The sequence below is a fragment of the Podarcis tiliguerta genome (genome assembly GCF_965153285.1).
Source record: "Podarcis tiliguerta genome assembly, chromosome: 10".
Classification (NCBI taxonomy): Eukaryota; Metazoa; Chordata; class Lepidosauria; order Squamata; family Lacertidae; genus Podarcis; species Podarcis tiliguerta.
The window spans coordinates 70,810,411-70,822,507 of NC_139543.1; the positions used below are offsets into that span (position 1 = coordinate 70,810,411).

Genomic DNA, 12,097 nt, shown 5'->3' on the forward strand with positions numbered 1-12,097 from the left:
AATGAGGCGAAGGTGCTGGAACATAGCGAGGACAATGGCTTGAGCCCCCATGGAAGGAAAGGACTCGAAGCCAACCCTGTTATTCAACGCGTGGGGCTCACGGAAGCTGTTTGGAAAGCCATGGCAAACTGCTGCACTCAGTACAATGGAAATCGGCACAGAAAGGGAAACTTTTCCTCACACTCCTTATCATTCCATAGAGCAAGGTCTGGAAGAAATCAGAAAGAAATGTCACCAGGTTTTCCCTACTGAAACAGTGCTATTTATCACAGCTGGTAAAATGATACAGATGGTATCATGTGGCTCACACATGAGAGCACATAGCGTTTTCAAGAAAAACCTTTAAAAAGGAACTTTCCAAATTCTTTAAACATTGCAGGTTTCTTTTTTTCTTTTTTAGTCTTTTAAAAAGGTAAAGGGACCCCTGACCATTAGGGCCAGTTATGACTGACTGGGGTTGCGGCACTCATCTCGCTTTATTGGCCGAGGGAGCCGGTGTACAGCTTCCGGGTCATGTGGCCAGCATGACTAAGCCGCTTCTGGCGAACCAGAGCAGAGCACGGAAACGCCGTATACCTTCCCGCCAGAGCGGTACCTATTTATCTACTTGCACTTTGACGTGCTTTCGAGCTGCTAGGTGGGCAGGAGCAGGGACCAAGCAACGGGAGCTCACTCTGTCGCGGGGATTCCAACTGCTGACCTTCTGATCGGCAAGTCCTAGGCCCTGCCGTTTAACCCACAGCTCCACCCACATCCCTTTTAGAGGTGCATTAAAATCTGGTTGTGAGTGTGTGCATGTACTATTGAAGTATAGAGCATTAAATTGCCCTGCTTGTACCGTGGAGCCTCGCAAGACGAAATTAATTCATTCCGTGAGTTTTTTCGTTGTGCAAGTTTTTTCGTCTTGCGAAGCACCACTGCATTTTAATACTAACAACGGCGGGGAGGGGTGGGGAGAAGCAGGACAGCTGCCGCAGCTGGTACCTCGGACTCACCCGCATGTTGTGGCCACCGCACGACGCGGCTGCTGGAGGGCGGCGGGGCTCAGGAGCGCGACTCTGGCTGCAACGCTGGCTGCTGGCGGCAGCGGCTCCTGAGGGGAGCGCGCAAGGGCCTGGGCAGCGGCGCGAGGCAGCCGGAAGGTCAGCCATCAGCCGGAAGGTCGGAGGGAGCCGGAGGAGCCGTCAGCCGGAAGGTGGGAGGGAGCCGGAGGAGTGGGGAAGCGAGCGTGCGTGCATGCAGTGACCGTCGCCATGACAGGAGAGGCAGGGCCGTTTCGTCTAGCGAAGCAAGCCCTTAGGAAAATCCGTCTTGCGAAGCACCTCAGAAAACGAAAAACCCTTTCGTCTAGCGAGTTTTTCGTCTTCCGAGGCATTCGTATTGCGGGGTACCACTGGACCTCTAATTTCGGCTCTGCTGGAGGAGAGGACTATGGGCAAGATCAGCTGTGCCACATGACAGGGACTGATGGAGACTCCCCTTTATGCTTGAACTGAAAATTGATATATGCCACCCAGAGCACAGGGCAGAGAAAACTCTGAAGGATGAACTCTGCTATTTGGCAACAGCTTATCTTAAAAACAAACAAATAAACAAACAAAACAAAAAACCATTGGTGGTGCATTTGCCAAATGATGGGGGCGGGGGGAAATCTAATATCTGATCCCTTTGATTTTCAATCTAAAATCAATAGTGGCAATCAATCTGGTATACATGCTATATCACAGGCACATCCAATGGGTAGATTGTGATCTACCAGTAGATCACAGGACACCTGTGGTAGATCACTGGCTCACCACAAAGAAGCTCAACAACTTTGGATCCCCTACTTTGGTTCAACATTTTAGCTCTGTACCCCCAACTTCGATGGCCTGAACCCCTGAAACCACCCCAAATGGGGTAGATCACTGGCAGTCTGTAACTCTCTGAGTAGATCACAGTTTATTGGGAGTTGGCCACCCCTGCTATATCAGAATTTGGGATCTCTGCAATATTAGTAATACAGTTTGCCAAAGAGAAAAGGTGTGCTGCACACACAAAGCTTCATTTCAAAGCGGGTGGCACAGTGGTCTAAACCACTGAGCCTCTTGGCCTTGCTGATCAGAAGGTCAGCAGTTCGAATCCCCGCGACGGAGTGAGCTCCCGTTGCTCTGTTCCAGCTCCTGCCAACCTAGCAGTTCAAAAGCTCGTCAAAGTGTAAGTAGATAAATAGGTACCACTCGGGCGGGAAGGTAAACAGTGTTTCCATGCGCTGCCCTGGTTTCGGTGTTCTGTTGCACCAGAAGCGGTTCAGTCATGCTGGCCACATGACCCAGAAAACTGTCTGTGGACAAACGCCAGCTCCCTTGGCCAGTAAAGCGAGATGAGCGCAACAACCCCATAGTCATGTTTGACTGGACTTCATCATCCAGGGGTCCTTTACCTTACAAGCATGGGAAAAGGAAGTCCTCACTGGTGCTAGATATGAGTAAGTAGGATTTCTCATATGGCAGACAGGTTCTGAGACTGTCCTGGTTCAAATAAAGCTCTTCTTGCAACTGAGGACTCAGCTAGACTGGTTAAAAAAAAGTGATTTATATGTGTTGTATGTGCGATATAACACCCTGCCATCAGATTGCGATGTGGAGTCCTGTTTGTCTCTACCTGCTTTCCCTGTTTAAATTTATGCTTTAAACTGAAATGCTTCTTCGACGTGTCTAGATCCAGCCTGACAAGCCCTGTGTGATTGCTAATCTGTTTTGTGAACTATACAACCAGTCCTACTCTGCCCTGAAGACTTAGGGTTGCCGCACCTCTTTTTGTCAGCTGGCTGGCTCTGAGATGGGACTCTCCTGCTGCAATTCAAAATCCCAATTTTCAAATGCAGCTGCCCAAGAACATTCTGAATTATGCGGGGAAGCTTTTGCTTGCTATACAGTGCGTATCTGCAAAGCGTTGCCTTAATAGGGAGGGCAGGAAAGAAGAATTGGAAGACGGAAATTAAGAGGAACCCCACCAAGGTGGTCAAATCTCCTTACTTTCAGCATGCAGCGCTACACAGTGCTCTTTTCCCCAAGCGTGCGGTTCCCCAACTGCCCAAGGCATGTAGTCCGCTGACGCAAAATCTGCCCACTTCCACCTTGGGAACTGCAGAGATAGCAAAAGGGTCAGTGTCTTTTTGAGAAAGCAGCACCGTCCAATTCTACCTCCTCATCCCTGACTCAGACTCTTTCATTGACTCTGCCCAAGTAAAAGACAAGACAAAACCCATATGGATTTCCAAAGTATGTAAGGATTTGCTGAGTTACAATAGTCAGTTTTGGGGAAAATATTAGGCGGGCAATGGTCTCACCAACATGGAATGGAGACAGTGTGGGGTGTAACATAAGCATAACAGCCTCGGCCCAGTATACCTGAAGGAGCGTCTCCACCCGCATCGTTCAGCCCTGAGGTCCATCTCTGAGGGCCTTCTGGCAGTTCCCTACCTGTGAGAAGTGAGGTTACAGGGAACCAGGTAGAGGGCCTTCTCAGTGGTGGTGCCCGCCCTGTGGAATGCCCTCCCATCAGATGTCAAGGAAATAAAGAGCTATCTGACTTTTAGAAGGCATCTGAAGAAAGCCCTGTTTAGGGAAATTTTTAATGACTGGTGTTTTATTGTGTTTTTAATCTTTTGTTGGAAGCCTCCCAGAGTGGCTGGGGAAACCCAGCCAGATGGGCAGGGTATAAATAATTATAATAATTATATAATAATAAATAATTATAAGATTATTATTATTATTATTAGTCAAGTACAACACTTCCTGTTTGCCCAAAGTGGGCACACAGGAGGGTGTTATTCCACAGCCAGGAGGACTTCGTGTCACATCCTCAGCGTGTGACCAGGTAGGTGGGCATGACCCCTGAAGACCCCATAAAAGGGCCAGTCACACAGCCACCTCCCTTCTCTTGATGCTATGTTCTCTTGATACTGATGTATTTTGCTGTCTGCTGGCCCTTAGCCACCAGGACACGGGCTCATTCCCATACAGGATGAACTCTAACCCTCTTCTGTAACTCTGAGCCAGGCTTCCTCAACCTTGGCCCTCCAAGATGTTTTTGGCCTACAACTCCCATGATCCCTAGCTAGCAGGACCAGTGGTCAGGAATAATGGGAGCTGTAGTCTCAAAACTTCTGGAGGGCCGAGGTTGAGGAAGCCTGCTCTAAGCTAAAACCTGTCTCCAGGGATCCAACCGTGAACTGAATGTGAGTAAAATTCTTAATACTTTTAAAAGAAGACTTTTGTGTCTTTATTCTTTTTTAGGAGGGATAAAAGGGGGCTTTTGCGGGAGGTGGGGGAAACGGACAGAGTGTGCGGGGAAAATATCTAATTTACCTTAAAAACCATTGTAAACAATTAAAATTATTAGTAGGATTGGAATAACACTTGTAGTTTACTGTTAAATTTTGGGTGTCATGGAGATGTCATAGATTTGGATTAATAGATGAGATGCAGGAGGAAAAGGTTAATATAAGGACCCACAAAGGGGAGGAGGGAAGTTCGGGAGACTCTCCGGAAACTCTCTTTCTTTGTTGGCTGTTTGATAACCGTTTGCAAATTGGTAAAATCTGAAAAACTAAATCATTTGTTTGTTTTAAAGGAGAAAAATGAAACAAGATGCCAAATGTAAAGGAAGCCAGGACCTCTGTCCCTCTAACATTCATACCAAAGAGGGGATAGTGGCAGGAGCACCATTAGCGGAGGGAGGGGGTGTGGGAGTGCGGCCTGCCCTGGCTTTCATCCCTGAGGGTGGGGGGTGACATCGCTGTGCCGCTCTCCCTGGGACGCTCGCCACAGCAGCGCTCCCCAGGAGGCTTGCTGGCGGTGGCGCACGCCCGGGAGGCTCGCCACCGTTGTACCATTGTAGGCCTGGGAGGCTCGCCACTGTTGCACACTCAGGAGGCTCGCCGCCACCAGCGCAGCCCCCATGCGCCGTGCTGTCCCTGAGTGCACCGCCCCAGGATAGCAGCAAAAATCGCAGGCTGCCTCTACTCACCTTGCCACTTTTCATCCTGTACATCCCAATCCAGACCTGATGCTTATGTTCAACACGCTTAGCTAGTTCTTTGGCCACAACGACCATTTCTTCACTATTGGCAATAGTGGCAAGGTGCACCTCTGGGCTGTAGGCTTGGCATTTGGCCTGAGAGAGAACGAGGAAAAGGAGTCGGTTAGCCCAACGAACAGATGGTGGCCTCGTGAATACCACAAAGTTCTTCTTATTCCTTCTGTGCATCTGAACAAACAATCACTTCTGAGGGATAATAATAATAATAATAATAATAATAATAATTTTTTATTTATATCCCGCCCTCCCCAGCCAAGGCCGGGCTCAGAGCGGCTTACAAGCAATAAGAAAAACAAGATGAATGATTACAACTTAAAAACAAAAGTAAAATACAACATTAAAATAATGGAACATTAAAATATTAAAGTGTAGCCTCATCGCAGGAGGAGAAGGAAAAGAAAAAAGAAAGAGAGGGAGGGAGGGAGGGAATCAAATTGGCTCCAAGCCAAAGGCCAGGCGGAACAACTCTGTCTTACAGGCCCTGCGGAAAGAAATCAGATCCTGCAGGGCCCTGGTCTCATGAGGCAGAGCATTCCACCAGGCCGGAGCCAGTGTTGAAAAGGCCCTGGCTCTGGTTGAAGACAATCTAACTTCCTTAGGGCCTGGGACCACTAGGGTGATTATTATTTATGGACCTTGAGGCTCTCCGTGGGGCATACCAGGAGAGGCGGTCCCGTAGATACGAGGGTCCTAGGCCGCGAAGGGTTTTAAAGGTCAAAAGCAGCACCTTAAATCTGACCCTGTACTCCACCGGGAGCCAGTGCAGCTTGAAAAGCACTGGGTGAATATGCTCCCATGGCAGAAACCCCGTGAGGAGCCTCGCTGCAGCATTCTGTACCCGCTGGAGTTTCTGGGACAGCTTCAAGGGCAGCCCCACGTAGAGCAAATTACAGTAGTCAAGCCTGGAGATGACCGTCGCATGGATCACTGTGGCCAGGTCGGGGCGGGAAAGGTAAGGGACCAACTGCTTGATGCAGCGAAGGTGGAAAAATGTCGCTTTGGCTGTTGCTGTAACTTGCGCCTCCATGGAACGGGAGGCATCAAGGATTACACCCAAACTCTTAGTGGAAGGCAATGGCACTAATTGGGCCCCCGCAAGAGAAGGGAGTTGGTCCCTCATCCCCATGCCATCCCGACCTAGCCATAGGACCTCTGTTTTTGAAGGATTTAGTTTCAATCGGCTCCCACGAAACCATCCAGCCACAGCTTCCAAGCATCTGGTCAGTGTGTTCAGGGCCGAGTCGGTGTGGCCATCCATCAACAGATAGAGCTGAGTGTCATCAGCATATTGGTGACAGGCCAGCCCAAAGCTCCGGATAATCTGGGCAAGGGGGCGCATAAAGATGCTAAAAAGCATTGGGGAGAGGATTGCGCCCTGTGGCACTCCACACACCAAGGAGTGGTGCGATGACATTTCCCTCCCTAGTGCCACCCTCTGTTACACTCTCTGTAACAGGAGAGGTCACACACACCCCTGCCAAGTTTCCCTGAACTGGCATTTTACCATAAAAGAGCAATGGAGCAGGGAGAGAAGTGGAGCAGGGAAAGGAAGTAAATTGTGGCACCAGCTAGTTTTGGTGAGGATTATTATCATTTATCGCTACTTAGCAATATCCCTTCTCATTTCCTGAACCCTTCCGCTATATTTTCTGGCTAGCAGCTACCATAGGTAAAGGTAAAGGGACCCCTGACCATTAGGTCCAGTCATGGCCGACTCTGGGGTTGTGACGCTCATCTCGCTTTATTGGCCGAGGGAGCCGGTGTACAGCTTCCGGGTCATGTGGCCAGCATGACTAAGCCGCTTCTGGCGAACCAGAGCAGCGCACGGAAATGCTGTTTGCCTTCCCACAGGAGCAGTACCTATTTATCTACTTGCACTTTGATGTGCTTTCGAACTGCTAGGTTGGCAGGAGCTGGGACTGAGCAACGGGAGCTCACCCCGTCACGGGGATTTGAACCGCCGACCTTCTGATCGGCAAGCCCAAGGCTCTGTGGTTTAAACCACAGCACCACCCGCGTCCTTAGCAGCTACCATAGTCCCATATAAATAAACCTTAATAAAAAGCCCTCTCTCTGTGTGTGTAATCAATAATGAATACCAATATGAAGTGCTTCCCCCCCCCCTTCTAAAAAACTATTTAGGAGTACTCTCATTTTGACTCAAGAAAACCACCATTTTATAGTTCGAATCGGGGAAAATAAATACAGGCAATGGACAAAAGTGCAAAGATTCACAAAATGTGGGGGAAACACACTGCCAATATGACAATATGCCCTTACCATATGGACAAACCATTGTTTTCTTCAATTACTACTGCACAATTCGACTACTACTCCCCCCCCACCCTTTGATCCTGGGGTACATTTGCTTGGCCAAGGTTTTTACCAAAGGAAAAGGGGTTCACCTGCTGCGGGATCTCACGGCTTCCAAGAGTGTGGTTTTGATTGTAGCTTAAAGATCATCAGAGAAATAAGTTTTGGCATGCAATGCAAGTCGGGCAGCAAAGACAGGGGCTTAGGGATTTGGTGTGGAGAAGTTCCAAGATTCATGCCTTACCTCTGCTGTGTTCCAAGTTTCTGGGTTCTTGTTGTATTTATAGCAAAATCGGGAAAAGGAGAACCAGTCTTCGGGGCAAGGGCCTCCTGAGCCTTTCACAGGAGAAGGAAAGGAGGATCAGAGGGGAAGCAGGGTTTGTTTCCCAACAAAGCCACTTCCGCCCTTCGAAGGAGGTGGAGTTGTGGCCTTCACAGCCCAGCCCTGTGAGACTGGGGAGATTCCTGGCCGCGTCATCCTCTAGCCAGCAAATTGGCTGGCTCTGGGGGCATGGTCTGCCCTATTTAAGGCAGGACACGGCCGGGGATCTCCCTCTTTCCCGCCTGCCAGCTGTTCCTGTTTTTCCTACCCTCCCGCCCTATAAGGTTTTTGTTCCTTGACCTTGCTATGGACCTTGGTTGGTCGCCATTGAGGGGCCTGGTGGGAATTTTTCCACGTGGCAAATTGGCACCAGCCACTTGGTTTTTGCCTACCTCATAGCAAATTGTCACAACTTTCTGGGTATTGGCGGGTAGGCATTGGTATTGTTCTGTAGATGGAAGAGGGGAGGAAGCGCCATCACCTGCCCCACATATTGAAGGATAGTGCTGTAAAGGATTCCGGGGGGCGTGGCCCTGTCCGAAGCCTGGGGAGGAGAGGGCCTAAGGCACGCCCCCTATTGGTGTGCATCATCAGGACTCCCCCTACTGGTGGTTAACCCTTCCCAGACTTCAAGTGGATGGGCTGAAGCCGGATATAGTCGGTTAGGACCAATGCCTAAGCCAATACCGCTCATCACCTGTAACCAATAAAGTTGTGGCCTTATTTAGCCCATTAACCTTAATAATTGTGTCATGAGTCATTATTTCCACTGTGGGGGCGGGAACTCGCCACACAATTAAAGCCATAGCCTTGCTGCATTTCATCCAATAAAGACTGAACAGGAGACCCCTCTTGATATCTAGCACAGCATATTTTATGTTCCAACATCTCCCATTAAAAAGTCCTGTATAAATTTAGCAGACAATGACAAATCTAGACAGCATCTTAAAAAGTAGAGACATCACCTTGCCAACAAAAGTCTGTATAGTAAAAGCTATGGTTTTCCCAGTAGTGATGTATGGAAGTGAGAACTGGACCATAAAGAAGGCTGATCGCAGAAGAATTGATGCTTTTGAATTCTGGTGCTAGAGGAGACTCTTGAGAGTCCCATGGACTGCAAGAAGATCAAACCTCTCCATTCTGAAGGAAATCAGCCCTGAGTGCTCCCTGGAAGGACAGATCCTGAAGCTGAGGCTCCAAGACTTTGGCCACCTCATGAGAAGAGAAGACTCCCTGGAAAAGACCCTGATGTTGGGAAAGATGGAGGGCACAAGCAGAAGGGGACGACAGAGGACGAGATGGTTGGACAGTGTTCACAAAGCTACCAGCATGAGTCTGACCAAACTGCGGGAGGCAGTGGAAGACAGGAGTGCCTGACGTGCTCTGATCCAGGGGGGTCACAAAGAGTCGGACAAGACTAAATGACTAAACAACAACAAAATTTAGCAGACTAACCTTGGCCACCTTTTAGACCGTCTTCAACTTTACTTATTCTGTCCATCAACGCAGTGTTATTCTTTTGCAATCCTTTTATTTCATTACGATAGGCTGTGAATTTTTTTTCCAGCTGGGAGAGTCTTAATTCTACCTTCGCAATGCGATCGATAATGTCCTTCATGGAGCTTTGAGGTGGAGCAGCAGATTTTCCATCATTTGATCTCCAAGCCCTCTCTGTAAGAATAAGCAAAACATTGGGCTCTTCGGAAGGGCTCATTTCGCCAACAGCTGGCATCTACAAGCTCTTTCAGGCACACAGGGCAAAGAACGGAGGAGAAATTTGATTCAGTTGTTATTATTAAATTTTATTTATTACAGTCGTACCTTGGAAGTCGAGCAGAATCCGTTCCGGAAGTGCGCTTGACTTCCAAAACGTTCAGAAACCAAAGCGCGGCTTCTGATTGGCTGCAGGAAGCTCACTTCTGGGTTTGTGGCGTTCAGGAGCCAAAACGTCCGAGTACCAAGGCGTTCAGGATCCAAGGTATGACTGTAGTTGCTTTATCTATTTGCCATGGCAACTCAAAGTTACTTACAACATGAGTTATCAGCCTGCCCACCTCATGCAGACAGTAAAACCATAGGAAATATACATTAGAACAGCCCACCTGCTCTAAAAGGCCACAGATTGTTAAAGGTCAAATGCTTGGTTAAAAAGGAATGTTTTTGGCTGATGACTGAAGATGGGTAATGTTAGTGCCAGGCAAAGCTCCCCAGCAAAAACATCCCAATAATGGGGAGCCACCACTGAAAAGATCCATTGTTCTTGTGTTTCCACCCTCCAAATCTCCCATGGAAGGGACACATGAAGAAGGGGCCTTGGATGGTGACGACAACTATTGTAGCTGCCTGAACCTGGACCTAGGGACTGAGATGGACTTCCATGATTGCAAAAGCAGGAATGATAGCTGGAGGGGACCAGAGATGGATTTCTACGGCTGCAAAACGTAATAGTCTAACATTCGTGTAGTTGCCATGCTTGGCCAAACCAGATAGTTGAGCTGGTTAATTATAAGCTAAAAATGAAGCTAGTTGACTCTTGAGGTCAACGCTTTCCTGTTTGTCAAAGGAAGGGAGATACATTGAGGAACTACAAAACTTGACTTGGCTGGTTCTACCAGCTAGTTTCAGAAGGGAAAGTTTGAACTGGTAGCTATGGAAATATATATTCTCCTTCTCCTTCTCCTTCTCCTTCTCCTTCTCCTTCTCCTTCTCCTTCTCCTCCTCCTCCTCCTCCTCCTCCTCCTCCTCCTCCTCCTCCTCCTGTATACCACCTTATACCCGCAGGTCTCAGGGTGCTTCGCAACATAAAATAACAATATAGAAATACAAAATATAAGCAAAACGAACCCAAGCCCTCGTGGTTGGCCTGTCCCAGGCAGAATATATCTTCGTGGAAGATGACCAGGAGCCTCAAAAGAGAAAGTCTGAACTTGAGTGATAGAGGCCCCATCTGTACCTAGAGAGCAAGAGGAAAGGATTGGTAGAAAAGTTCATGTGCTCATGCAACTGTATTCAGCCGCATTGCTGAGGGTAGCCATTTGCTTTGACTTAAGCAGGAAGAACTGCTGTAAAAATCCTAGCACATCATCGTAAGGCACTACAATACCAAGCCAGCTGCCTTCATTCCAAATGAACACCACCGATATTAATTAGTCGTGTATATGATGTGCTGAATGTGTCCGTGGCATTGCTTAATAAACAACTAGGTAGGGAGCCCCAATCCATGCTTCAAAGAGACTATATAGTGGAACCTCTACTCAAGACCACAATCCGTTCCGGAGGCCCGTCCTTATGGCGAAACGGGACACTGGGAGAGACGCCGTTGTGTGCTTGCGTGAACGGCAATCAACGCTCCTGCACATGCGCGAACGGTGAGTGGCGGCAAACCTGCCGGTTACTTCCGGGTTTGCCGCGGTCGCAACCTGGAACGTCCGCGAGGGGAGGCGGTTGTAAGTAGAAGTTCTACTGTACAATGATCTACTGGCAGTGATTTACCTGAACAGGTAAGAGCATCCATCTATCTCAGCACCCTGTTCTCACAGTAGTCAACCTGTGGGAAACAGGATGCAGAATTTGAGCATAAGAGCACTTTCCCCTCCTCGGGTTGTTTATAATTGCTCAATTACACATTGAAATGGAGCGTAGGAGCCAACTCCAAGGGGCCCTGGGAGCTTCGACCTCCACAATAAAATATTTGAGAGGGCCAGGCCCGCATAAAGTTGATGGGCATTCCCATTCAAATGGTGTGTGCGCATTGCATCATGTGATCAATTATGCAGGGCAGGGCATATCTACGCCCCCACCATATTTTATTCAAGTTGGCACCCCTGAAATGGAGAAAACCTGTATATATATTGGTGAAGGGTTTGACACTGGGAAATTCCATGGAAGCACGCTGAAGCTCTCTCCGAGCTCTAACAGATTGATAACTAACTGCTAGTGTTCTCTGCTAACGCTCAAGTGCGTGTTTAACCTTAGATCATGTGAAGGGATTCAGTTGCAAATCTCCTGTTAGTCTTTCTCTGGACGCCACAGAAAACATAAGAACGCGATCCTGGTGCCTCTCCATGGAGCTACATAGTCTTAGGCTGGATGCAGGCTATGGGAGAGACAGAACTTTGATTTTGGCTCTGATCGTAATTCTATATTTAAGAAGAACTTATGCTTGAATATGCATATGTTTTATACCACTTTTTGGAGGTATCATTGCTTGCTTTTGGTACCTGTTTTGAAGAAGTTCCAAAGGGCAGGTGTGCTTGGGCTTGAGAGGCTGTTGTTGTGAGGATATATGCAGCTTCATGGAGGAAAGGCGGGGTTTTAAAAAAGCAATAAATAAAAACATAATCCTCCGCCACACACACTTTTGCCAGTCAGTTGCTC

General features: G+C 48.3%; 1 long non-coding RNA gene across 1 annotated transcript; it reads right to left on the reverse strand.

Annotated features, from left to right (window-relative positions):
- Positions 1-7,741, reverse strand: LOC310659318. Its single transcript, XR_014502753.1, has 3 exons — positions 7,643-7,741; positions 5,014-5,160; positions 1-208 (listed from the first exon to the last, which is right to left on the reverse strand). It is a non-coding gene; the product is annotated as an uncharacterized lncRNA (long non-coding RNA).
- Between the last annotated feature and the right edge of the window lie 4,356 nt (positions 7,742-12,097).